Source organism: Lethenteron reissneri, chromosome 39 (genome assembly GCF_015708825.2).
Source record: "Lethenteron reissneri isolate LAM-NWPU_2019-01 chromosome 39, ASM1570882v1, whole genome shotgun sequence".
Taxonomy (NCBI): domain Eukaryota; kingdom Metazoa; phylum Chordata; class Hyperoartia; order Petromyzontiformes; family Petromyzontidae; genus Lethenteron; species Lethenteron reissneri.
This window is the reverse complement of record NC_083817.1, coordinates 10856868-10884317: the sequence shown is the minus strand read 5'-3', so window position 1 is coordinate 10884317 and position 27450 is coordinate 10856868. Positions and strand designations below refer to the sequence as shown.

General features: G+C 51.7%; 6 non-coding genes across 6 annotated transcripts; all 6 read left to right on the top strand.

Moving 5' to 3' along the window:
* The first annotated feature begins 12131 nt into the window (after positions 1 to 12131).
* On the top strand, positions 12132 to 12203 carry TRNAP-UGG (transfer RNA proline (anticodon UGG)). Its single transcript has one exon. It is a non-coding gene; the product is annotated as a tRNA-Pro (tRNA).
* An 805-nt stretch (positions 12204 to 13008) lies between these two features.
* TRNAP-CGG (transfer RNA proline (anticodon CGG)) lies at positions 13009 to 13080 on the top strand. Its single transcript has one exon. It is a non-coding gene; the product is annotated as a tRNA-Pro (tRNA).
* Positions 13081 to 17099: 4019 nt separating this feature from the next.
* On the top strand, positions 17100 to 17171 carry TRNAP-UGG (transfer RNA proline (anticodon UGG)). The gene has a single exon. It is a non-coding gene; the product is annotated as a tRNA-Pro (tRNA).
* An 805-nt stretch (positions 17172 to 17976) lies between these two features.
* TRNAP-CGG (transfer RNA proline (anticodon CGG)) lies at positions 17977 to 18048 on the top strand. The gene has a single exon. It is a non-coding gene; the product is annotated as a tRNA-Pro (tRNA).
* A 7691-nt stretch (positions 18049 to 25739) lies between these two features.
* On the top strand, positions 25740 to 25811 carry TRNAP-UGG (transfer RNA proline (anticodon UGG)). Its single transcript has one exon. It is a non-coding gene; the product is annotated as a tRNA-Pro (tRNA).
* An 804-nt stretch (positions 25812 to 26615) lies between these two features.
* Positions 26616 to 26687, top strand: TRNAP-AGG (transfer RNA proline (anticodon AGG)). Its single transcript has one exon. It is a non-coding gene; the product is annotated as a tRNA-Pro (tRNA).
* Positions 26688 to 27450: the final 763 nt, after the last annotated feature.

Below are 27450 nucleotides of genomic sequence, written 5' to 3'. Positions count from 1 at the left end.
GACCAACAAGCGACCTTTGTTTCCACGTAACGCATAAACACGCGTACTTGTATACCGGGCTTCATTAAAAAGCATTACTTTTGAATAGTAAACTGATAGAGAATACGACAATGAGTTAAGAATTTGCCCAGATTGAGTCAGGCACCAACCCTTTCAATTATGCGATTTCTTGAATTGCTTATTTTACACCAATTTTGATTTTAATCATGATTTCCTCATTGGTGTCAAGTTATTATCATGATATAAATGCAATTGCTAATACAGGTAGGAACAACAGTTCCACACTGCCCAACCAGGGATTATTTGTCTGTCTGTCGTGCATAGCGACGCCCTCGATTTGTATTTCATAGAGCGCTTCTGGCGGGCTCAGCACCACGTGACACGCCGCCCCACGCAGCTTGCGCCGCGTGACACGGTTCGCACGAATGTGCTGTCCAACCAAGTTCCTGGATGCCCATTCCGAAGGAACGTGCTTTATGAATGAACGAAGGAGTCCCTATGCTATGTCATTGATAGCATTGATTGACCAAACCTCAGCCATGCTGTGCAGCAAAAGTTGTGAAGATAAAAGCCAGGGCCAGTTCAAAATTGATTTGGTCTTTGTCGACCATCGACCAATCCTCAACAAAATGGTGCTTGGGCTCATCCAGGATTTGAACCCGGGACCTCTCGCACCCAAAGCGAAAATCATACCCCTAGACCAGGGGTTGGCAACCTACGGCTCCGGAGCCGCATGCGGCTCTTTACGGGCTGCTTCTTGACGATATGTACGTATGTACAGTATGTACTCAGATGCATTGCGGCTCTTGAAATACTGAATTTTGTACCGAATTGGAAAGAAATGGCTCTTCTTGTTATTTTGGTTGCCGACCTCTGCCCTAGACCAACGAGCCACACGTTTTCAACCAGTGACTAATGTATGAAAATGAGGTTAAATCAACACTTCGATTATCTCATAAGATGTAGTTTTGCTGAGAGATAATGAACATTTTTGTCACAGGTAAGTTTTGAAAGTGTTCTTAATACAAAGATGTTGGTTGAAAATTCATTGTTATAGACTTGTACGAAAAGCAATATCACTTTGCTGTAACAAAACAATGAAATGGGAACCAATATTTAATGACATTTCAAAATTTACTCACCACACACTCTAACACTCTATTGAGATGAATAAAACTCAGGTTGCCGGAATCTTCGTGTATTGTCCTTATGATCGTCTACTCATACCAGAAAAATAAAACTACCGGGTTTGGAATCGGGGACTTCTTGCATCTGTAATAAATGTCGTGGAAGCGACTTCTGGAATCAGGTTCTTTATTTGTCTTTCGTTCACAGCACTCCTTCATATAAATTCCACTCCTGTCTTACTCCTTCATGCTGCTAACAGACAGCGTGAGAGGGAGAGAGAGAGAGAGACTCGTGCTACCACGTGGCAGGCCTGGACCCCCGCTTCAGTGTGGCCTCACCCTTCGTTCGTTCCAGATCTGACCACGTGTTGTCCGTCTCCACCCCTTTTAATACTCGGGTCACGTGGTACCTTTCCACCAGTCCTGGTTAACCTCCATGGAATCTTCCAGACTCCATCATACGATCCCAGGACCACGCCCCTGACTCGTCCCCCCATTGGCTGTGGTTAAAGCCAGCAGATCCAATCCTCTACTTGCAGATATCACCTTTACATTACGTCAGGGCCACGCCCCTAGACTTCTCCCCATTGGCTATGGGCCAGGACCGGTAGAGCCATTCATCGTAACGAGGTGTGATCATTCAACCCCCCGGCTATACCCTCACATTACATAACCCCTCCCCCCCCCCCGTGTAAAAAATCAGCCGTCTCGGCTGGGAAAAGAGTGACGGCCCGAATCCTTTGAATAACATTTTAGGACGTCCATGATGCGTAACAAGGTAAGGGGAGTAGGGCGCCAACGCGCAGAGGAATTAAAACATTACAGACATAAAAACAACCGACACACATTAGGGCGCCCCTGTAGTGCAGTAACACCAGGGCGACAGACAGCAATGACAACAGTATTAGCGAAATGGGAGAGACTTCGTCCACGTATGCGACGCCGGACCCTCTCCTCATCTTGCGCGTGGTTGCCTCGCCGACTGTTCAGCAGGAGGTGGGAGCAGTGGAGAAGAAGAATTTTCGGTTTCCCCTGTGGCTGTGACAGGCCCCGCTGGAGGTGGAACGTCCGGGGTATCGTCGTTCTTCAAAACCTGTGCGTCTGCGGGGGGTAGAACACGGCCCCGCTGGGGATCAATCGGCGAGGCAAGTGGCACATTCGGCACGCCAGACCCCGGCAGGTCAACAAGTGGGGATGAAGGACCAGCGCGCGGGTCAACATAGGGTTTGAGCCGCGACGAGTGAACATACCAACGACGTTGGCCATACTGGATGCGAACACTCTGGGGGTTCCGAATGTCCACCAACCTCACAGGCCCACGCCAAGGCCTGTGCAGTTTAGGGGACGTACCCACCAGCACCTGAGGGCAATGGAGCCATGCCATATCGCCCACCGACCAAGGCATGTCAGCTCACAATCGACGCGCACACCTCTCGTTCCTTGCCTGCGTACGGGCCGTCACACATCTGGCGGCCTCTCGCGCCTCCGTTACCCATTTAAGCGAGTCCCGCACGTGGTCAGGCAAGGAGGGGGACGGTTGTTTCCCCGCTGCACCAAGTTGCACATCAATCGGGGGTACATTCTCACGGCCATACATAAGGAAAAATGGTGAATATCCTGTGGACGCGTGCGGGACCATGCGGTATGCCGCCAGGACGCCCGGTATGTGTAAGTCCCAATCGGTTTGTTTTTCACTCACCGTGTGACAGAGCATGGCTGAAAGGGTGTGGTTAAATCGTTCCACCATACCATCCGTTTGCGGATGGTAAGGGGAAGTGCGGATTTTCTTTGTACCCAAGGCGGAACACACGTCTTTGAGAAATTTAGAGGAGAAGTTACGTCTTTGATCCATGAGCAACCCTTCAGGCGCTCCCTTATCCATGATGTACCCATTCAAGAAAACCTCGGTGATGGATGAGGCCGTTTGGTCAGGTAGAGGCCAGGCCATAGGCCAGCGAGAAAGGTATTCGACCCCGACCAAAAGGTATTTATTGTCCCTAGCCGATGGAGGGAACGGGCCCAGGATATCCAGAGCAAACAGCTCATTAATACGGGATACCTCGATCAATCGTTGGGCAGTGTAGAACTGTTGTTCCTACATGTATTAGCAATTGCCTTTATATCATGATAATAACTTGACACCAATGAGGAAATCATGATTAAAATCAAAATTGGTGTAAAATAAGCAATTCACGAAAATGCATAATTGAAAGGGTTTTTTTAGCCTGACTCAATCTGGGCTATTTCCTGACTCATTGTCCTATTCTCCGTCAGTGTACTATGCAAAAGTCATGCTTTTTACATGAAGCCTCGTATACAAGTATTCGTATTTATGCGTTATATGGACACAAAGGTTGCTTGTTGGTCTCGGGGTATGGTTCTCGCTTTGGATGCAATTATAAGGACAATACACGAGGACTCCTGCGACCTGAGTTGTATTCATCTGAATAGAGTGTTAGAGTGTGTGGTGAGTAAAGTTAGAAATGTCCTTAGATATTGGTTCCCAAATCATTGTTTTTGTCATAGAAAAGTCATATTGCTTTTCGTACAAGTCTATAACTATGCATTTTCAAACCAACATCTTGGATTAAGAACAATTTCAAAACTTATTTGTGCCAAAAATGCTCATTATCTCTCAGCAAAGTTACATCTCATGAGATAATCGAAGTGTTGATTGAACCTCATTTACAAACATTATTCACTGTTTGAAGATGAGTGGCTCGTTGGTCTAGGGCAGGGGTCGGCAACCTACGGCTCCGGAGCCGCATGCGGCTCTTTACAGGCTGCTTCTTGACGATATGTACGTATGTACATAGATGCATTGCGGCTCTTGAAATACTGAATTTTGTACCGAATTGGAAAGAAATGGCTCTTTTTGTTATTTTGGTTGCCGACCCCTGGTCTAGGGGTATGATTCTCGCTTAGGGTGCGAGAGGTCCCGGGTTCAAATCCTGGACGAGCCCAAGCACCATTTTCTTGGGGATTCGTCGACAAAGACAAAGTCAATTTTGAACTGGCCCTGGCTTTTATCTTCACACCTTTTGCTGTACAGCATGCTGAGGTATGGCCAATCAATGCTATCAAAGACATAGCGTCGGGACTCCTTTGTTCATTAATAAATTAGCAATTTCCTTTCTATCATGATAATAACTTGACACCAATGATGATATCATGATTAAAATCAAAATTGGTGTAAAATAAGCCATTCAAGAAATCGTGTATTGAAAGGGTTTGTGCCTGACTCAATCTGGGCAAATTCTTGACTCATTGTCCTATTCTCTGTCAGTTTACTATTCAAAAGTAATGCTTTTTAATGAAGCCTCGTATACAAGTGTAGAGGAGTAGAGGAGAGTGGTGGCGTCGTGTGCGCTGTCCGGTGCGGTGACCTCATGGGACGTAGGGTCGCACGCGCTGGACAGCGCACGTGACGTCACCCCTCCTAGGGTATTTAAGGGAGACCCCGTAACGTAAGCGGGGTCACTGGAGGAACGGGGATAGTGGAAAGGGTAAAGAGGGAACCAGGGTTAGTGATAAGTGTTAATAAACCCTGGCGGAAGCCCCTAACTCAACCTCCGTCTCCGAGTACCTCCGTCTACAACTCAACAACTGGCGTCAGAAGTTTACATCGTCGCCAACATGTCAAAAGCGGGCGCACGGCGTAAGAACCCACCGGCACATGACTTGGAGGGTGCCGAAGGCGGAGAGGAGGCTCCAGCAGTGACCCCGGAGCCCGTGACCCCGGTGACGGTCCCCATGGAGACGAGCGGGCCAGAGCGGGAGGAGTCGGTTGCGGGGAGTGCCAGCTCACCGCCGCCGCCAGAGACTGAGGGCGTCCCCGCAGCTCTGCTGCAGCAGCTCCTGCAGGCGGTGGGGCAGCTGACTGTCAGGTTGGCCGAGGTGGAGGCGCGGACGCGGCCAACCGGCCCGCACTCGGGACGGGAGCAACTGTCAACCACCAACGTTGAAACCGCCGCCGTTTTCCCAGCGACCGCTCCACTGGAAATGGCCGCCATGTTGGCTGCGACGCAATCCACGGCGGCCATGTTGGCTCGGGAGCCGTATGCGGCCGCTGCTATGGCGACGCCGCAAGTCGGCGCCATGGCTGCCATGGCGACCGCGACGCCGCGTCTCTCCACCGACGCGATCGGGGTTTCTCGGCACTCCGCTCCTGCGGGACCAGCCGCCGGCGACGACGCGGCTTCACGTCAAGCTGCGCCCGCCGGGGGGGCCCCGGGTAAGTACGCGCGTGCCGTCCTCGCTGGGCCGCCGGGGTGGGCAGCGGCAGCTGCTGCTGCCCCGTACATCGCTATGCCGCCGGAATGGGCCGCGGGTGCTGCCGCGGCTCCACCTGTCGCCGCGCTCACGGGGCCGGCCACCGGCGATGCCGCGGCTCTGCACCTCGCCGTGCCTGCGTCCCTGGTCATGGATGACGCCGCGGCTCCGTGTTATGCCGCCGCATCTTCGGCGTGGCCCATGGAGGCTGCAACGCCGTGGTGCCTCGCCGCGTCGCGAGAAGTTGCCGCGGCTGCGGCCGCTGTCCCGCACCTTGCTGCGCCGGCGGGGTGGGCCGCGGGGGCCGCCGCGGCTCCGTGTTATACCGCCGCGTCTTCGGCGTGGCCCGGGGAAGCCGCAACGCCGTGGTGCCTCGCTGCGTCGCGAGAGGTTGCCGCGGCTACGGCCGCTGTCCCGCACCTCGCTGCGCCGGCGGGGTGGGCCGCGGGGGCCGCTGCAGGCCTGAATTATACCGCCGCGTCTTCGGCGTGGCCTGTTGAGGCTGCAACGCCGTGGTCTCTTGCCGCGTCGCGGGACGACGCCGTGGCTTCATACGCCGCCGCTGACAGGTGGGTCGCGAAAGCGCAGGCGCCTTCACACCTCGCTGCATCTACGGCGTGGCCCATGGGGGCCGCAACTCAGCCGCACTTCGCTGCACCTATGGCGTGGCCCATGGGGGCCGCAACTCAGCCGCACTTCACTGCGCCTATGGCGTCGCCCATGGGGGCCGCAACTCAGCCACACTTCGCTGCGCCTACGGCGTGGCCCATGGGGGCTGCAACTCAGCCACACTTCGCTGCGCCTACGGCGTGGCCCATGGGGGCCGCAGCACCACCGCACCTTTCCGCGTCTTCGGCGTGGCCCGCGGGAGCCGCAATACTGCCACCGCCGCACCACGTCGCGTCCGCCGGGTGGCCTGCAGGTGCCGCTTGGCTTCCACACCTCGCGGCACCGCGCGGCCAATGGCAGCGCCGGTTACCCGACGTTGCGCCGTTTGTCGCGCAAGGGGGCGACTGGTCGGCCTTCCAGGACCGGTTCGACGCGGCATACATGTCGGTCGGCTGGTCCATGGAGGAGGCCTTGCCGGCGCTTCCGACCTGCTTGGACGAAAGGGCTCTGCAGGCCTTCAAGTCCATCCATCCGGCCAATCGGGCTACACTCCCGGCGGCCTATATCCAAATGGCCAACGTTTTTGAGCCGCCGTCCACCGCGCAGCTAAAGTTTTCATTGCGGCGGCGGGAGGAGGAGGAACTGCCGCTGGCCTTCCGCTGCTCGCTCCTGGCCCTGGCGCAGGCTGCATACCCTGACCTGTACGGCAGGGCACTTGATTCTATGGCCTTGGGGAAGCTGCTTGACCTGGCAAGAATTGCTCTGTCGATCAACAATGATCGGCAGATCACATCCTTGGCGGTCGCAGAAAACATTCAGGCGCACCTCTCCCTCCGCCAACGGCCTCAGATGGCGGTGTGTGTGGGGGTCCCGGCGCCGGACGGGGGGGCCACCTCTCAGGGGGCGGACACCCTCGCGGCCCTGGCGATGCCCGATCGTCGAGGAAGGGGGGCGGGTGGTCGCCGTCCGGAGCAGCGGGGGCGGCCGGGAACTTCCCGTCCACAAGAGGCGGACACGGTGGCCTGCTTCCGCTGTGGTCAGCGGGGCCACATTGAGCGGGGCTGCCGAAATGCCCCGGGGGCCTTTGGAAAAGGGACTCCACCTTCTCCCAGACCCTCCTTAGCATCGGGTCCGGGGCCCCAGGCGAGTCGCGACGCATCATCTGCGCGGCCGCTCCCTTCACCTCATGCATCTAGCGGGGCTAGGGCCCATCGTCATGGGGTTGTCCTCGAAGGGTCGGGTGCACCATCGTCATCACCCCCTCAATGGCCCAGACAGACCCGCCACTGGGATGCGCTTGCGCATAGGATGGTGGTGGCAGCTGCCGGCTCCTCAGCGGTGGCAGGATATGTGCAAGGGGTGCACGTTCGCCTCCTGGTGGATACGGGGGCGTCGGCAACCATTATTTCTGAGGCCATTTTTGGGCTGCTACCCCGCAGCGTGGGTCCGTTAAGGCCGGTTCGCGGGGCTTGTGTCGCCGCGAACGGCGGCAGTTTGGGCATCTTGGGCCACGTTGTAGCGTCGGTTCGGGTTGACGAGATTGAGTTGGGCGGGCCGATTTTGGTCTCCAGGACCTTGGCAGTGCCATGCCTCTTGGGGACCGACTTTTTGTCTAGGATGCCCATCCGAATTCTCGTTGACCAGGGCTGTGTGGAAATGCCGTCAGGGAGGCAGCTGCAATTCCTACAATCGCCTACCGTCCTGTCTCCCTTGGTTGCCGGTGTACGGGCCTTGAATAAAGTGCCGGTGACCGTACCACCGGCGTCACAAATCCTGATACTCCTTAGGTTGCGCAAACCGCTCGAAATGGGCTCCACGGAGACGGGTATCCTCCTGTCCCCGTCAAGCTACTTTTCAAGGACGAAGGGGTTGGTGGGCGCCTTGACAGCCATGTCGGGGGGCCAGGACCTTTTTTTGCAGGTCCTCAATTCGGGACCCTTGCCGGTCGTAGTCCCGGCCGGCCCCGTCCTGGCACACGCGACCCCGGCTCCTCCACCCGAGAGCGCTGCCCCGGATGGAGGGGTCGTGGCGGGCGTGATGCGCACGGGGGACCCCGACGCATCATGGATCGCCACGTTGTGCGACGAGAATGCCTCGTTGTCCTCCGGGGAACGTCGGCAACTCCGCGACCTCATCGAGCGGTTCACCGATGTGTTCAGCCAAAGTAAGTTTGATCTGGGTCGCACTACTCTTTTGGACCACCACATAGACACGGGCGACGCGGCCCCTATTCGACTTAATTACCACCGCTTTAGCCCAGCGGAAAAAGATCATGTCCGCTCGGCTGTCGAGGAAATGTTGGCGGCGGACATCATCTCCCCATCTACTAGCCCTTGGGGTGCCCCCATTGTGCTAGTTAAGAAACGGGACGGGAGTCTCCGGTTCTGCGTCGATTTTCGTAGATTGAACAAGATCTCGGTGGCTGATGCATATCCATTGCCTCGCATGGATGATTCCCTGGACGCCCTCTCGGGCGCGCGGTTCTTTTCGACTTTAGATTTGCTCTCCGGCTTCTGGCAATTGCCACTGGATGAGGCCTCTAGACCCAAAACAGCGTTCCGCACGCCCCAGGGGTTGTTCGAGTTCAATCGGCTTCCTATGGGTCTCCATTCGGCCCCGGCCACCTTCCAGCGTCTCATGGAGATGGTCTTGGCGGGGCTGCAGTGGGAGTCTTGTCTAATCTACTTGGATGACGTTATTGTTTTTGGCCGTACGTTTGGCGAGCACTTGCAACGCCTTGAGGCGGTGTTCGTCAAAGTGCGTGCTGCTGGCTTGAAACTCAAACCCCAGAAATGCCACTTGCTACAACCATCGGTGAGGTATTTGGGACACATTGTTAGCACGTCAGGTGTCGCCACGGACCCGGATAAAACGGCTTGTGTCCGGACGTGGCCGACTCCCACATCTGTCGCGGAGGTGCGTTGCTTCGTTGGCTTCGCATCGTACTATCGCCGGTTTGTCCACAAATTTGCGACAATTGCGAAGCCACTGCACGCCCTTTCCGCCAAAGGCCAAAGGTTTCACTGGGGCGCGGAGGAGGAGGCGGCTTTTGCGGCGCTTCGCACAGCCTTGGCGGATGCGCCGCCCTTGGGGTACCCGGATTTTACAAAAACCTTCCTGCTCGATACCGATGCCAGCGACACGGGAATTGGGGCTGTCCTGGCCCAGGTGGTCGACGGGGTTGAGAGGGTGGTAGCCTTTGGCAGTCGCGTTCTGTCCTCGACGGAACAGCGATATTGTGTGACCCGGAGAGAGCTTTTGGCCATAGTTTATTTTGTTCAGTTGTATAGACCATATTTGTACGGTAGGCTGTTTACGGTCCGAACCGAACACGCGGCCCTGCAATATTTGCTGAAGATTAGTCAGCCCTCGGGTCAGCTGTCTCGCTGGCTCGAAGTGCTCCAGGATTACCCCTTTGATGTAATCCACAGGAAGGGGACACAGCATGGAAATGCGGACGGTTTATCCCGATTGCCGGCAGGCGGCGGGTGTGCTTGCGCCCTGGGCTCTAACCGTTGCAAGGCCCCAGGGGACGCCGCGGCCCAGTTGGTCGCGTCGGCCGAGGCGGACACCCCTCCAGGTGCGGCGGCGCCCGCGGATTTCGGCCTTGGACTTCCCCGGGAGGTATGGTCCGGCTTGCAGATGGAGGATTCCTCTCTGCTGAAGCTACGGCGCCGTGTCGGACATAAGGCCCGGAGCTCAGCTTCGTCGGCTGCCCCGGCGATCGCCGTGCATGACGGACTACTAATGCGTTGGGATGCCCAATTGGAACGCTATTGTGTGGTTGTGCCCACTAGCCTGCGTGGTAAATTAACCCGAGCCATTCACGAGAAGCTTATGCACCTTGGCTACCACAAGACCTTATTGACCCTTAAGCGGGACTATTACTGGCCGGGTGTTGAGAATGACGTGGCACTGATTTTGAAGGGTTGCCATGACTGCGCGCGGAGGAATGCCCCAGTTGTCCGGGACCGGACCCCGCTGCAGTCCATCCGGGTTTCTCGCGTTAATGAGCTCGTGGCGCTCGACATTTTGGGGCCATTCTCTGCATCCCAACGGGGCCACAAATACCTCTTGGTGGGCGTTGAGTACCTCACACGTTGGCCCATGGCATGGCCTTTGGTCGATCAGTCGGCCTCTTCTATCACCGAGGCCTTCGTCCAGGGGTACGTGTTTGACAAGGGCGCGCCAGAACAATTGTTGACTGACCAGGGGCGGAATTTCTCATCTAGGTTGCTCAAGGAAGTGTGTGACCTCCTTGGCACCAAGAAAATCCGCACCTCGCCCTACCACCCCCAGTCAAACGGGATGGTAGAGCGCTTGAACCGCACCCTTACGTCCATGCTGTGCCACCAGGTGAACACGTCCCAGTCAGACTGGGACCTGTTCGTCCCGGGGGTCTTGGTGGCGTATCGGTTGGCCCCTCATGCCTCCACGGGATTTTCGCCTTTTTATTTGATGTACGGTAGGGAACCGGAGCCCCCGGTGCACGTCCAGATGGACGTTGGCTCCTCCAAGAAGGGGTCGGCGGTGCCGACCCCTTTGAAGGTTGCGCTTGACCGGCTGCGCGAGGCGCGACAGGAAGCTGCCGAGAATTCCGCAAGCCGGCAGTCGGCTAATGAGCGGCTGCCCAAACACCAGGCAGCTGGCCTCCTGTGGGTAGCGGGTCAAAAAGCGTGGCTGCATTGTCCCCAGGTCCCCGTTGGCACATCGGCCAAATTGCATCGCCCTTGGCAGGGACCCGTGGAGGTTGTGGAGGTCCGCCGGCCACAATGCGTCCGGATTCGGTTCGGTCGCCGGCAGTGGATAGTGCACCCGTCCCGGCTCAAACGTTATGTTCCATCTACCCTGGGGGATCCACCCCCAATTCCGGAGCGGCCGGCTGATGATGTATCCGGCGTGCCTGACCGGCTGGGTCTCGTTGACGGAGGTGACGTCCGACCTGTGTGTGTGCCCCCAGGCCCCTCCCGAGTGAGGCCGACAGAGACCCCCCGGTCACCGGAGGCCACGGCGGTGGGCCTGTTGCCTGCTGACGGGCCACCTGCACGGGTGGCGGACACCGTACGGGGGAGCGGGCCAGCAGCGCATACCCGCTCGAGGGGGATGCGGCTCCGGTGACGGCCCTGATGGCCGTTCAGCGGGCCCAGCCCCTGGCACCCGTTCGGCACTATCCGGCGGATGAGGCCTTCGGGCTCTATTTGTTTTGTTTTTTGTTGTTGTGGTTGTTGTTGCTGTTCTGCTTGAGGGGCCGTGCTGCCCTAAGGTTTAGTTTTATAGCAGCCGGTTATACCTTCAGGCACACGAACTCGTGATTATTCGGTCCGGTGTGGGGCCCCGCTTGCGGGGTGATTGCAGCCGGGTCGGCTGTTTTTTTCACGGGGGGGGGGGGGGGGGTGATGTAGAGGAGTAGAGGAGAGTGGTGGCGTCGTGTGCGCTGTCCGGTGCGGTGACCTCACGGGACGTGGGGTCGCACGCGCTGGACAGCGCACGTGACGTCACACCTCCTAGGGTATTTAAGGGAGACCCCGTAACGTAAGCGGGGTCACTGGAGGAACGGGGATAGTGGAAAGGGCAAAGAGGGAACCAGGGTTAGTGATGAGTGTTAATAAACCCTGGCGGAAGCCCCTAACTCAACCTCCGTCTCCGAGTACCTCCGTCTACAACTCAACACAAGTATTCGTATTTACGCGCTATGTGGACACAAAGGATGTTTGTTGGTCTCGGGGTATGGTTTTCGCTTTGGATGCAAGAAGTTCAGAATTCCAAGCCCGGTAGTTTTACTTTTCTGGGATGAGAAGACAATTATAAGGACAATACACGAGGACTCCTGCGACCTGAGTTGTCTTCATCTCAATAGAGTGTTAGAGTGTGTGGTGAGTAAAGTTAGAAATGTCCTTAGATATTAGTTCCCAAATCATTGTTTTTGTCATAGCAAAGTCATATTGCTTTTCGTACAAGTCTATAACTATGCATTTTCAAACCAACATCTTGGATTAAGAACAATTTCAAAACTTATTTGTGCCAAAAATGCTCATTATCTCTCAGCAAAGTTACATCTCATGAGATAATCGAAATGTTGATTGAACCTCATTTTCATACATCATTCACTGCTTGAGGATGAGTGGCTCGTTGGTCTAGGGGTATGATTCTCGCTTTGGGTGCGAGAGGTCCTGGGTTCAAATCCCAGACGAGCCCAAGCACCATTTTCTTGGGGATTGGTCAATTTTGAACTGGCCCTGGCTTTTATCTTCACAACTTTTGCTGCACAGCATGCTGAGGTATGGTCAATCAATGCTATAAATGACAGAGCAAAGGGACTCCTTCGTTCATCCATGAATTAGCAATTGCTTTTATATCATGATAATAACTTGAAACCAATTAGGAAATCATGATTAAAATCAAAATTGGTGTAAAATAAGCATTTCACGAAATCGCATAATTGAAATGGTTTTTAGCCTGACTAAATCTGGGCTAATTCTTGACTCATTGTCCTATTCTTCGTCAGTTTACTATGCAAAAGTCATGCTATTTACATGAATCCTCGTATACAAGTACTCGTATTTACGCGCTACGTCGACAGAAAGGTCGCTTGTTGGTCTAGGGGTATGGTTCTCACTTTGGATGCAAGAAGTTCCCGATTCCAAGCCCGGTAGGTTTATTTTTCTGGGATGAGTAGACAATCATAAGGACAATACACGAGGACTCCTCCGACCTGAGTTTTATTCATATCAACAGAGTATTAGAGTGTGTGGTGAATAAAGTTAGAAATGTCCTTAAATATTGGTTCACATATCATTGTTTTTGTTATAGAAAAGTCATATTGCTGTTCGTACAAGTCAATAGTCATGCATTTTTAACCAACATCTTGTATTAAGAACATTGTCAAAACTTATTTGTGCCAAAAATGCTCATTATCTCTCAGCAAAGTTACATCTCATGAGATAATCGAAGTGTTGATTGAACCTCATTTACAAACATTATTCACTATTTGAAGATGAGCGGCCCGTTGGTCTAGGGGTATGATTCTCGCTTCGGGTGCGAGAGGTCCCGGGTTCAAATCCCGGACGAGCCCAAGTGCCATTTTCTTGGGGATTCGTCGACAAAGACCAAGTCAATTTTGAACTGGCCCTGGCTTTTATCTTCACACCTTTTGCTGTACAGCATGCTGAGGTATGGCCAATCAATGCTATCAAAGACATAGTGTCGGGACTCCTTTGTTCATCAATAAATTAGCAATTTCCTTTCTATCATGATAATAACTTGACACCAATGATGATATCATGATTAAAATCCAAATTGGTGTAAAAAAAGCAATTCAAGAAATCGTGTATTGAAAGGGTTTGTGCCTGACTCAATCTGGGCAAATTCTTGACTCATAGTCCTATTCTCTGTCAGTTTACTATTCAAAAGTAATGCTTTTTAATGAAGCATCGTATACAAGTATTCGTATTTATGCGCTATGTGGACACAAAGGATGTTTGTTGGTCTCGGGGTATGGTTTTCGCTTTGGATGCAAGAAGTTCAGAATTCCAAGCCCGGTAGTTTTACTTTTCTGGGATGAGTAGACAATTATAAGGACAATACACGAGGACTCCTGCGACCTGAGTTGTATTCATCTCTTCTTCTTCTTTAGTGCTGCCTAACGGCATGTGCGACTTCACGATGATATTGGTCCCGGTCTAGCACGGCGTGTAGAGTTTGTGCTGTTGTTAATTGTAACCATGTTTTGATGTTACTGAGCCATGTCGTTTTTGGCCATCCTGGTCGTTTTTTCCCTTCGATTTTTCCTTCCAGGATTTGCTTTAATAGCTGGTATTTGTGGTCGTTTCGGGCAATGTGGCCTAGGTAGTAACACTTCCTGCTAATGATGGTCTTCAGCAGTTGCCTGTCAGTGCCCATATCTTGCAGAACTTGTGTATTGGTGGTTTTGGCTGTCCATGGGATTTTCAGCATGCTTCGATACAGCCACATTTCGAAAGCTTCGAGCCTTTTTGTTGCTGTTGTTGTCAGTGTCCACGTCTCTACTCCGTACAGCAAAATTGACCAGATGTAGCATTTCAGTGTGCGCAGTTTCAGTGATATACTCAAGTTGCGGTCTGCAAGGAGTGTTTTCCATTTAATAAATGCTTGCCTTGCTTGTTCAATTCTGCTCTTGATTTCGACTTCATGGTTCAACTGATCGTCAATGATTACACCAAGGTATTTGAATCGGTGTACTTGTTCCAATTTTTCGCTGCACAGCTTGATTGTTATTTCGCTTGTAGTTCGGCTGACCTTCATAACCTTTGTTTTCTTTTTATTAATTCGTAAGCCCCATATTTGACTCTCTGTGGCAACCTCGTCCAATATTTGTTGTAGGTCTTGTTCTGAATCGGCCAGCAGTGCAGTGTCGTCGGCATACCTGATGTTGTTGATGTATTGTCCATTGACTTTAATACCAATGTTTTTATCTGCTAGTGTTCGATCAAAAATCTGCTCCGAGTAGATGTTGAAAAGACTGGGTGAAAGTGGGCAGCCCTGTCGTACACCTTTTTGTATTGGTGTTGGGTCTGTCAATTCGTTGTCATATCGGAGTTGGGCTGTTTGCTTCCAATAAAGAGCAATGATGAAGTTGATGTCGTTTTTATCTAGTCCCAGTTGTTTTAATAGAGCTGCTAGTCGGTCGTGGTCGACTGAGTCAAAGGCTTTCTCGTAATCTATGAAGCAGATGTACACTTCTTTCTGATGTTCGTAGCATCGCTGTAGTAGTATCTGTAGACAGAAGATTGCTTCTCTTGTGCCTAGTCCTTTACAGAAGCCAAACTGTGTGTTCTTCAATGCATTTTCGCATGTGGAGCGTATGCGCTGTTGGATCACCTTCAGGAAGACTTTCAGCACGTGGCTCATCAAGCTTATCAGTCTGTAGTCCTCGCATTTCCGGCTTGTTGCGTTCTTTGGTATGGCCACAAAGATGGATTGTAGCCAGTCGGATGGAATTGTATTGCCATTGTACATTTGATTGTACCAATTAGTCAGTTGTCGTATGTTGTTGCTGTCTAATAGTTTGAGCAATTCTACATGGATTGTGTCGGGCCCGCACGCTTTGCCTGACTTAGCTGTTTTGATTGCATGTTCTACTTCTGATGTTAAAATGTGTAGAACGTCTTTCGACATCTGTTGGTCTTTTTCTGCAGGTGTTCTCGCGGCGCCATAGAGCTTGTGTATATAGTTTGTCCAGGTGTCCATTTTTTCTTGTTTATTTAGGATTGGTTGGTTGTTGTCCGCATACAAGGTAGCTGTTGGGGCTGGTCTGTAGATGTTACCAGCTTCTTTGAGCTTCTTGTGCAGAGTAAAATTGTCATGTTTTTTAATTAGTTCTTCAATCTCGGCGCATTGTTCTTCCATCCACTTTTCTTTTGCCTGCCGGATTGCTTCTCTGATCTTCTGTTGCATTTGTTTGTACTTCTTCAAGTCGTTATTTTTGTACATTCTTCGTTTGCTCATTAGATCGAGAATATAATGTGTCATCCATCGTTGTTTCTTTTTCGGTGGCTGATGTCCCAGCATGACTTCTGTTGTTTCTGTGATGCATTGTTTGAACGAGCGCCAGTACTCCTGAACATCTGCTGTTTCTGTTGTTATTGAGCGGATGCTATCGTTGAGATGTTGCTGTACTTGTCTTTTATCGGCGCTGTTCTTCAGTTTCTCCAGGTCTGCTCGTCTCGTCTTTGTACATTGTATTGATCGCAATTTGAGTCTTATTGTAGCTGTTACTGGGTTATGATCTGACGATATATCGGCTCCAGGGTAGGTTTTTGCTGTAATCACACTGGACTTAAACCTGGTGTTAATTAGGATATAATCGATTTGGTTCCTGACGATGTTGTTGTCGGAGTCTTGCGGCGAGGTCCACGTGTACAGTCGTCGAGGTGGTAATTGGAACCATGTGTTAGCAATACTGAAACGTTCTTCTTGGCAGAATTGAACCAGTCTGTCGCCTCGTTCATTCCTTGTTCCTAGTCCGTGTTCTCCGACAATGTTCTGCATTCGACCGTGGCCAACCTTGGCGTTGAAGTCGCCGAGGATTATAGTGATATCTTGCTTCTTCAGCGGTTTCAGCGTGTTGGTTAGTTGCTCATAGAACGATTCGATTTCATGATCTTGTTTATCTGCTGTTGGAGCATAAACCTGTAGAATGTTCACGTTGACTTTGTTGCCTGCTAACTGTAGTAGTGCTATTCTGATACTGGGGTAAAGTTGTTGACTTTATTCGCTAATTTCTTGTGTACTATAAAGGCGACACCGTATGTTTGTTTGGTGTTTTCTTCTCCTCCGGAGCAGAAGATGTGGTGTTCGCTCGATATAAACTTTTTTGTTCCAGGCCATTTAGTTTCGCTTAGACCGATTATGTTGATTTTAAGTCGATCCATTTCTTGTATGACATTGGCTAGTTTTCCTGCTTGAAGTAAACTTCTAACGTTCCAAGTTGCTACTTTGAAAGGGTTCTTTGACACAAGCTCGGAGATTCTTAGCACCCTGTCCTATTTAAAGGACGCCGATACTCAGGGCCTTTGTTGATTTTGCTTGTCATCATTGAAGTTTTCAAGGGAGAAATAATCCAAGTAGTTTCCCGTTGCTTTCTTGGATCACAATTTATTTGAAAAGGTCACGTGGGGACCTATCGAAACGGGTTTTGTCTGACGTCTCCACTGAAGTATTCCCGCCTTGGGTGACCCTTCTGAGAGCACTAGGCTCTCGACGGTATAGCGATCAGCTTCTCAGACGTACACAAACTCTCTCGCCGCGTCAAGGCACCGTTTCTCGACAGAGGTATTCATCTCAATAGAGTGTAAGAGTGTGTGGTGAGTAAAGTTAGAAATGTCCTTAGATATTGGTTCCCAAATCATTGTTTTTGTCATAGCAAAGTCATATTGCTTTTCGTACAAGTCTATAACTATGCATTTTCAAACCAACATCTTGGATTAAGAACAATTTCAAAACTTATTTGTGCCAAAAATGCTCATTATCTCTCAGCAAAGTTACATCTCATGAGATAATCGAAATGTTGATTGAACCTCATTTTCATACATCATTCACTGCTTGAGGATGAGTGGCTCGTTGGTCTAGGGGTATGATTCTCGCTTTGGGTGCGAGAGGTCCCGGGTTCAAATCCCGGATGAGCCCAAGCACCATTTTCTTGGGGATTGGTCAATTTTGAACTGGCCCTGGCTTTTATCTTCACAACTTTTGCTGCACAGCATGCTGAGGTATGGTCAATCAATGCTATAAATGACATAGCGAAGAGACTCCTTCGTTCATCCATGAAATAGAAATTGCCTTTATATCATGATAATATCTTGACACCAATGAGGAAATCATGATTAAAATAAAAATTGATTTAAAATAAGCAATTCACGAAATCGCATCATTGAAATGGTTTTTAGCCTGACTAAATCTGGGCAAATTCTTGACTCATTGTCCTATTCTCTGTCAGTTTACTATTCAAAAGTAATGCTTTTTATATGAATCCTCGTATACAAGTACTCGTTTTTACGCGCTATGTCGACAGAAAGGTCGCTTGTTGGTCTAGTGGTATGGTTCTCACTTTGGATGCAAGAAGTTCCCGATTCCAAGCCCGGTAGGTTTATTTTTCTGGGATGAGTAGAAAATCATAATGACAATACACGAGGACTCCTCCGACCTTAGTTTTATTCATCTCAACAGAGTATTAGAGTGTGTGGTGAGTAAAGTTAGAAATGTCCTTAAATATTGGTTCCCATATCATTGTTTTTGTTATAGAAAAGTCATATTGCTGTTCGTACAAGTCAATAGCCATGCATTTTTAGCCAACATCTTGTATTAAGAACATTGTCAAAACTTATTTGTGCCAAAAATGCTCATTATCTCTCAGCAAAGTTACATCTCATGAGATAATCGAAGTGTTGATTGAACCTCATTTACAAACGTTATTCACTGTTTGAAGATGAGTGGCTCGTTGGTCTAGGGGTATGATTCTCGCTTCGGGTGCGAGAGGTCCCGGGTTCAAATCCCGGACGAGCCCAAGCACCATTTTCTTGGGGATTTGTCGACAAAGACCAAGTCAATTTTGAACTGGCCCTGGCTTTTATCTTCACAACTTTTGCTGCACAGCATGCTGAGGTATGGTCAATCAATGCTATCAATGACATAGCATCGGGACTCCTTCGTTCATCAATAAATTATCAATTTCCTTCATATCATGATAATAACTTGACACCAATGATGATATCATGATTAAAATCAAAATTGGTGTAAAATAAGCAATTCAAGAAATCGTGTAATTGAAAGGGTTTGTGCCTGACTCAATCTGGGCAAATTCTTGACTCATTGTCTTATTCTCTGTCAGTTTACTATTCCAAAGTAATGCTTTTTAATGATGCCTCGTATACAAGTATTCGTATTTACGCGCTATGTGGACACAAAGGTTGCTTGTTGGTCTCGGGGTATGGTTTTCGCTTTGGATGTGAAGTACCGGTGAGGACGCTTGACGCCGAGGTTGAGGCACACGTATGTTTATTCACAATATGACAGTGGGCATATACACACTCGAGGGGGTATCGGCCCCCTCACCCGTATATCTCGGGATACACCCCTAGCTAACTCTGTCCTAGCCCCGAATCCTCCACTAATGGGCTAGGGGAGGCTAACTGGCCCGACACTGGTAAGTCGGGCCCGGTACCCGGAGTTCCAGACCAGCTCTTACAAGAGCACCGGCTCTGGCTTTCGGGACCACGCCGCTGGCTCAATCCTGTCCGGCCCTGAAAAGGACATCGAACCAGGGGAGTCCAGGGCTCTATCTAAGACGTCTTCAATCTTCTTCCCTTAGCTTAACATAACTGCCGAGCCCTTTGAAACATCCCCTTTTATACCCAACCCCTCCCTGAGGGGTGGGGCCCCGGGGGATCATAACGTTCGAACCAGCCCTCCCCAGGGTGTCTGGCTCGGACGTCGTAGAGGGCACTTGCTCGTGCACTTACGCAGCCCCGCCCACTGTGTTTGTTTTCCATAGGCTGCCATGCATAACGGGCCCTCTCTTTAACACCCCTACATCACCCCCCCCCCGCATAGCTTGCAGCCGTCCCGGCTGCCAACATACAAAAATGACAATAAAAGTGCATTTACACCTTGACCGCGCGTGTGCCTCACTATTTTTCAACAATAACAAGAACAGCAACAAGAACACAACAAAATGCAACAGCAAGAAGAGAAAACAACCCGACGCACCCCCCCTTGAATAAATACGAATTCCGTAAAAAAAACAACCTATATACAATTTGCAGAGAACCCACCATACACACAACACCAGGTGAACCCAACGTATGTACATTTCAATGGGCAGGGAACACACCACCCACACAACACACAATGAACACAACGTATGTACATTTCAATGGGCAGGGAACACACCACCCACACAACACACGATGAACACAACCTATGTACACATCTTCCGGCCTCATAACAGTCTGCGCATTTTTGCGCGCGTCCTTGCAGCGGGCCCCTCACACGGGGTAACCCCGGGTGGCGGACCGTCAGGTGGCAATTGTCCGTCCCGGAGTGAGACCTCATCCGATGCCGCGCGACCGTCGGTATCCCCAGGAGGGGTGGTCGGGCGTGAGCCCGTCAGTCCTGATGCACCTGGAGGTGGCACGGCCGGCAGGGCATTAGGTGAGAACGACGGAGACGGACCCAGTGAGTCGGTCGACCCCCCACACGTTTGGCCACGCATGTGTGAAGTGGGTTTGTGTACCGCAACGAAGGGTTTTAACCTAGAGGGGTGCACGAACCATCACCGCTTCCCCCATTTAATGCGCACGCACTGTGGTCGCAAAACTTCGACCACCTCCACAGGGCCCCGCCACGGCCGCGCCAGCTTAGGGGAGGTAGCCAGGGGCACTTGGGGACAGTGCAACCATGCCTTGTCCCCCGGCTTCCACTGTATTACGTGCGCCCGACCCAGCCTGAGGCGCTCATTCGCCTTTTGACGGAGGTCCGAGTTTAGCATAGCAGCATCCCGCGCCTCTGTTAATTTGGCCAGATTAAATTTGACGTGGTCAGCCAATTTAGTTTTCCCTTGCGGGTCGGGGATCTGCAGCTGGGCGCGAACAGGCGGGTCGGGTTCGCGACCGTACATGAGGTAAAAGGGGGAAAATCCCGTAGCTGCATGGGGTGCCATCCGGTATGCCGCCAAGACCCCTTGAATATGCAGGTCCCAGTCAGTCTGCGAGTCCGAGACCTGCTGTGACATCATTGACGTAATGGTGCGATGCAGGCGCTCGACCATTCCGTCAGTTTGCGGGTGATACGGGGAGGTACGAATTTTCTTCGTGCCTAAGAGGTCACAGACTTGTTTGAGTAATTTACCGGAAAAATTTCTGCCCTGGTCGGTCAGCAGCCGCTCCGGAGCACCTTTGTCCAGGACGTATCCCTGAACAAAGGCCTCCACGATGGCTGCTGCCGACTGGTTGGCAAGGGGCCAGGCCATAGGCCAGCGCGTAAAATACTCGACACCTGTCAACAAATACCTATTGCCCCTGGGGGTGGCGGGAAATGGGCCCAAAATGTCCAGCGCGACAAGCTCATTTATTCTGGATACTTTGATCGATTGCAAGGGCGGGTTAGACTCCCGCGCTGGCGGTTTCCGTTGCGCACACCGAGGGCATGATCCCAATAGATCCCCAACATCCCTCGTCATACCAGGCCAAAAAAAATCAAGTTGTAGCAGTGCAAGAGTCTTTTGGGTCCCAAGGTGTAATAGGCGCTCATGCGCGGCCCACACCACCTTGCCTCGCAACTCAGAAGGGACCACCAGCCGATGTCGCTGGGATTTGCCGTCCCAATGCATCAGCAGACCTTGCACCATTTCCCATGCATCCGAATCCCCCTTCACCCGCCCAGCACCCCCGACGCGACGACGCCACCCGAGGAGGGAGGTATCCTCCATTTGGAGGCGCCCCCATTCAGTGACGGGCAACCCCAACAGGGAATCTCTTCCCTGTTGTTCGATCGAATTAGTAACCAATGGTTCGTCGTCGTCGGTGGCTGCCAAGATCGGAACCGATGCGTCCCCTGAAGGCCTGCAACGTCCCGACCCCAGGAGGCATGCACATTCGGAGGTGGTTGGCATGCGCGACAGAGCGTCCGCATTCGTATGGCGAACGCCCTTACGGTAGGTGGTTTCAAAATCAAAGTCCTGGAGAACCTCCAACCATCGAGACAACTGTCCCGATGGTTGTTGAACTCGCAGGGCATACTGTAGTGCCGCATGATCTGTGCGGACGGTGAAATGCCGACCGTACAGATATGGGCGATACTGTTGGATGAAATAGACAATTGCCAACAGTTCCCTACGGGTGACACAATATCTTTGCTCCGCAGGAGACAACACCCGACTACCGTACGCGACCACCCGTTCCACGCCATCAACCACCTGGGAAAGCACACCCCCAATACCCGTGTTGCTCGCATCGGTGTCGAGCAAAAAGGGCTTAGAAAAATCTGGGTAAATCAAGGGAGGGGCTTTTACCAGGGCGTCCCGAAGGGAGCAGAAAGCAGCCTCCTCCTCTTGACCCCAGTGGAACCGAACCCCTTTAGATGTTAAAGCGTGCAGGGGTTTTGCAATTGTCGCAAAATCAGCGACGAACCGTCGGTAATACGACGCGAACCCAATGAAACTCCTGACCTCTCCCACCGAGGTGGGAGTCGGCCAGGAGCTGACACACTGCGTTTTGGCGGGATCGGTAGCAATACCTGAGCGTCCCACGATGTGCCCCAAATAACGCACCGAATCGCGCAACAAATGGCATTTTTGGGGCTTGAATTTCAAATTAGCAGCCCGCATCTTTAGGAAAACCGCCCGCAACCTCTGGAGATGTTCGTCAAAAGTTTTACTAAAGACGATAACGTCATCCAAATAAATGAGGCACGACTCCCATTGCAATCCAGCCAAAACCAATTCCATCAAACGCTGGAAAGTTGCCGGCGCTGAGTGTAAGCCCATCGGCAACCGGTTGAATTGGAACAGGCCATGCGGTGTACGGAAAGCAGTTTTAGGCTTTGAATCATCGTCCAGAGGAAGCTGCCAGAATCCCGAAAGTAAATCCAGTGTGGAAAAGAATCGCGCTCCCGCCAAGGCGTCCAGCGATTCATCCATCCGAGGGAGCGGGTATGCGTCGGCAACCGAAATTTTGTTAAGACGCCGGAAATCAACGCAAAACCGCAACGAACTGTCCTGCTTTTTAACCAGGACGATCGGCGCTCCCCAAGGGCTGGTGGAAGGAGAAATGATGTCGGCGGCCAACATGTCATCAACAGCCGATTTGACATGGTCCTTTTCGGCGGGACTCAACCGAAACGGATTTTGGCGAATTGGCGCGCTGTCACCCGTGTCAATATGGTGACGCAGCAGGTGAGTACAACCCAAATCGTATTTATTCCGACTAAAAACGTCGGAAAATTCCCGCAGTAGTGTTTTAAGTTGTTGACGCTCTGAATCTGACAGGTCCGTCGATCCCGCACAAAGCGCCTCGAGCCACCCTTCATCGCTGTCCGAATGCGGTCGCGGCGCAGGGACAACGCTGACGTGATTTGCGACGGGTTCCTCACATGGCACCGGCGTTGCGTGAGCAAGCACGGTCCCCTGTGGGACCACCACCGTTTGCGAGCCCACATTGAGGACCGCGATGAAGGGTTCACCGTCCCCTTTTACTATGGTCTGGGCCGGAAGTAAATGAGGTCCACTAACCCCGGCCCTAGACGGCCCCAGCAGAACCCCTTGGGCCCCAACACCCTTAGCGAAGGGCCGCCGAAGTTTCAAGGGAATCAACATTTGCGCCCCCGGAGGGACGCGCACCGTTCTCTCTACGAATGCCGGCACCGTCGCGAACGCCGTCCGAGTCGTAACAGGCGATGGCAGAAACGCCATGCGTCTGCCCGACGGGAGCTCAATACATCCCTGGTCGATCAATATCCTAATCGGCATTTTGGCCAGGAAGTCCGTCCCCAGCAGGCACGGAACCGCCAGCGAGGAGGAAACAAAAATCGGCCCAGACAATTTAATTTCCCCAATACAAATTTGGGCACGAATTTGTCCGATGATGCCAAGTGAGCCCCCGTTAGCCGCATAGAATGGTACATTAACAGGCATCAAAGGACGACTCCGGACAGGGAGAATATTGTAAATCAACTCCGAAATAATGGTCGCCGATGCTCCCGTATCGACCAGGATGCGCACTTCAACCCCGTCGATGTGCCCCACAACGGCCGACGACCCCGACGATGCGGCTACCACACGATCGGCCAGCACGGACCACTGGCCGGGTTCGATATGAGTACCCGGGGTGGTGCGTGATGGTGCGATGGTGCGCGATATCGGCCCCCCTCTCGTTGCGGTGTTTGAGTGCGTGACGGGTGTGTGCGTGGGCCAAACATGTGGGGTGCCGCGACTCGCCGGGTTATGATGGTGGAGCTTGTGATGAGGCCCGTCGTCCCGTTGAGGTGTCGTCCCGCGCTGTCGAGGAGCGCGGCACCCTGAGGCGACGTGGCCCCGGACGCCGCAGTTGAAACACCGCGGGAGCGCCGTTGGAGGAGACGGACGGTTGAAACGGTCCGGCCCGTCCCGGCCCGACTGTGCTCCTGTCGCCTGTTGCGGTCGGTGGTCGACGGCGTAGAGCTCCTCCGTCGGAATGGTGGCTGCAGCCACCGCACGCCCCGCCGATGCCCTGCTGGCTTTCCGCCGCAGTGACAGGAGGTTGGCGTGGAGGAGCCGCGCCGCCTGGAGCGATGTCATCTCCTCGTCCTCCCGGGCGACGACCACGATGTCAAGGTCGTCTGCCAGGAGGAGGATCTTCTCCGTGACCATCGCGTCCACGCCGTCGTCGTCCATACGAGGGAAGGCCGACTTAGCCATCGCCAGGAGGCTCGTCCGATATGCTAGGGGCGACTCCTTCTCACCCCGCTTGCGGTCGTAAAATTGCTGTCGGCATTCAGCCGATGGTCCATAGACCCCGCCCAGCAGCTGTAGTGCCATCGGTAACGTAGACCGCTTCTCTCTCGGCGCCGATGTGAGGGCGGCGAGCGCGTCGCCGTCGAGGAGCGCCGGCAGCGCGCAGAGAGCCTCCTCATCGGACCATTTCGCCATCTCCTGATGGGCGAGGAAACGTCGGCGAAAACCGGCCCAGTCCCCCTCCGCGCCGATGAACTCCTTCAGCGGGGGCAGTCTCTGATGAAGCGCAGCGGTCGTTGTGGACTCCCGCAGGCTGATGTCACCACCACTCGGCTGTGCGTCGGTGCGAACGGCCGATGGGATCGCCTGTCGCGCTTGTGATGACGTTGCAGCTTCAGCGACGGCGATGTCGGAGCGGATGTCTAGGCTGGCCATGCCCCAAACAGCTGTAGCGTCGATGGCGGGAATTTCAAATTCGGACTGCTCCGAAATGGCGGGAAGGCGCCCTGGTCGTTGGCTCGCCTCGCCCCGTGTTGGATCACCGGCCCCTAGTCGCGTGATGGTCTCCAGCGTGGCGGCAGCGGCATACAGCAGCTCCGCCAGCCTCCCGTGAGCCAGCCGTAACGCGTCTGGCTGCGGCCCCTCTTCATTTCGATGCCCCGGTAAGGAGGCGTCAGGCCCCGGCTGCACCTTGTCTTGTGGAGCCGTCTCGGGCTCGACGATCTCGGCAGTGTCTTCCTCCTGGGGTACTTTGGCCCGCGCTGTTTTCCGCATGTCCATGTTCGAATTACTTCTGACACCAGTTGAAGTACCGGTGAGGCCGCTTGACGCCGAGGTTGAGGCACACGTATGTTTATTCACAATATGACAGTGGGCATATACACACTCGAGGGGGTATCGGCCCCCTCACCCGTATAACTCGGGATACACCCCTAGCTAACTCTGTCCTAGCCCCGAATCCTCCACTATTGGGCTAGGGGAGGCTAACTGGCCCGACACTGGTAAGTCGGGCCCGGTACCCGGAGTTCCAGACCAGCTCTTACAAGAGCACCGGCTCTGGCTTTCGGGACCACGCCGCTGGCTCAATCCTGTCCGGCCCTGAAAAGGACATCGAACCAGGGGAGTCCAGGGCTCTATCTAAGACGTCTTCAATCTTCTTCCCTTAGCTTAACATAACTGCCGAGCCCTTTGAAACATCCCCTTTTATACCCAACCCCTCCATGAGGGGTGGGGCCCCGGGGGATCATAACGTTCGAACCAGCCCCCCCCAGGGTGTCTGGCTCGGACGTCGTAGAGGGCACTTGCTCGTGCACTTACGTAGCCCCGCCCACTGTGTTTGTTTTCCATAGGCTGCCATGCATAACGGGCCCTCTCTTTAACACCCCTACAGATGCAAGAAGTTCAGAATTTCAAGCCCGGTAGTTTTACTTTTCTGGGATGAGTAGATAATTATAAGGACAATACACGAGGACTCCTGCGACCTGAGTTGTATTCATCTCAATAGAGTGTAAGAGTGTGTGGTGAGTAAAGTTAGAAATGTCCTTAGATATTGGTTCCCAAATCATTTTTTTTGTCATAGCAAAGTCATATTGCTTTTTGTACAAGTCTATAACTATGCATTTTCAAACCAACATCTTGGATTAAGAACAATTTCAAAACTTATTTGTGCCAAAATGCTCATTATCTCTCAGCAAAGTTACATCTCATGAGATTATCGAAATGTTGATTGAACCTCATTTTCATACATCATTCACTGCTTGAGGATCAGTGGCTCGTTGGTCTAGGGGTATGATTCTTGCTTTGGGTGCGAGAGGTCCCGGGTTCAAATCCCGGACGAGCCCAAGCACCATTTTCTTGGGGATTAGTCAATTTTGAACTGGCCCTGGCTTTTATCTTCACAACTTTTGCTGCACAGCATGCTGAGGTATGGTCAATCAATGCTATCAATGACATAGCATCGGGACTCCTTCGTTCATCAATAAATTATCAATTTCCTTCATATCATGATAATAACTTGACACCAATGATGATATCATGATTAAAATCAAAATTGGTGTAAAATAAGCAATTCAAGAAATCGTGTAATTGAAAGGGTTTGTGCCTGACTCAATCTGGGCAAATTCTTGACTCATTGTCCTATTCTCTGTCAGTTTACTATGCAAAAGTCATGCTTTTTACATGAATCCTCGTATACAAGTACTCGTATTTATGCGCTATGTCGACAGAAAGGTCGCTTGTTGGTCTCGGGGTATGGTTCTCGCTTTGGATGCAAGAATTTCCCGATTCCAAGCCCGGTAGGTTTATTTTTCTGGGATGAGTAGACAATCATAAGGACAATACATGAGGACTCCTCCGACCTGAGTTTTATTCATCTCAAGAAAGTATTAGAGTGTGTGGTGAGTACAGTTAGAAATGTCCTTAAATATTGGATCCCATATCATTGTTTTTGTTATAGAAAAGTCATATTGCTGTTCGTACAAGTCTATAGCCATGTATTTTCAACCAACATCTTGTATTAAGAACATTGTCAAAACTTATTTGTGCCAAAAATGCTCATTATCTCTCAGCAAAGTTACATCTCATGAGATAATCGAAATGTTGATTGAACCTCATTTTCAAACATTATTCACTGGTTGAAGATGAGTGGCTCGTTGGTCTAGGGGTATGATTCTCGCTTAGGGTGCGAGAGGTCCCGGGTTCAAATCCCGGACGAGCCCAAGCGCCATTTTCTTTGGTATTGGTCGACAAAAACCCAAGTCAATTTTGAACTGTCCCTGGCTTTTATCTTCACAACTTTTGCTGCACAGCATGTTGAGGAAGGGTCAATCAATACTATCAATGACATGGCGTCGGGACTCCTTCGTTCATCAATAAATTAGCATTTGCCTTAATATCATGATAATAACTTGACACCAATGATGATATCATGATTAAAATCCAAATTAGTGTAAAATAACAATTCAAGAAATCGCGTAATTGAAAGGGTTTGTGCCTGACTCCATCTGGGCAAATTCTTGACTCATTGTCCTATTCTCTGTCAGTTTACTATTTAAAAGTCATGCTTTTTAATGAAGCCTCGTATACAAGTATTCGTATTTATGCGTCATGTGGACGCAAAGGTTGCTTGTTGGTCTAGGGGTATGGTTCTCGCTTTGGATGCAAGAAGTTCCGAATTCCAAGCCCGGAAGTTTTATTTTTCTGGGATGAGTAGACAATTATAAGGACAATACACGAGGACTCCTGCGACCTGAATTGTATTCATCTCAATAGAGTGTTAGAGTGTGTGGTGAGTAAAGTTAGAAATGTCCTTACATATTGGTTCCCATATCATTGTCTTTGTTATAGCAAAGTCATTTTGCTGTTCGTACAAGTCTATAGCCATGCATTTTCAAACCAACATCTTAGTATTAAGAACACTTTCAAAACATATTTGTGCCAAAAATGCTCATTATCTCTCAGCAAAGTTACATCTCATGAGAT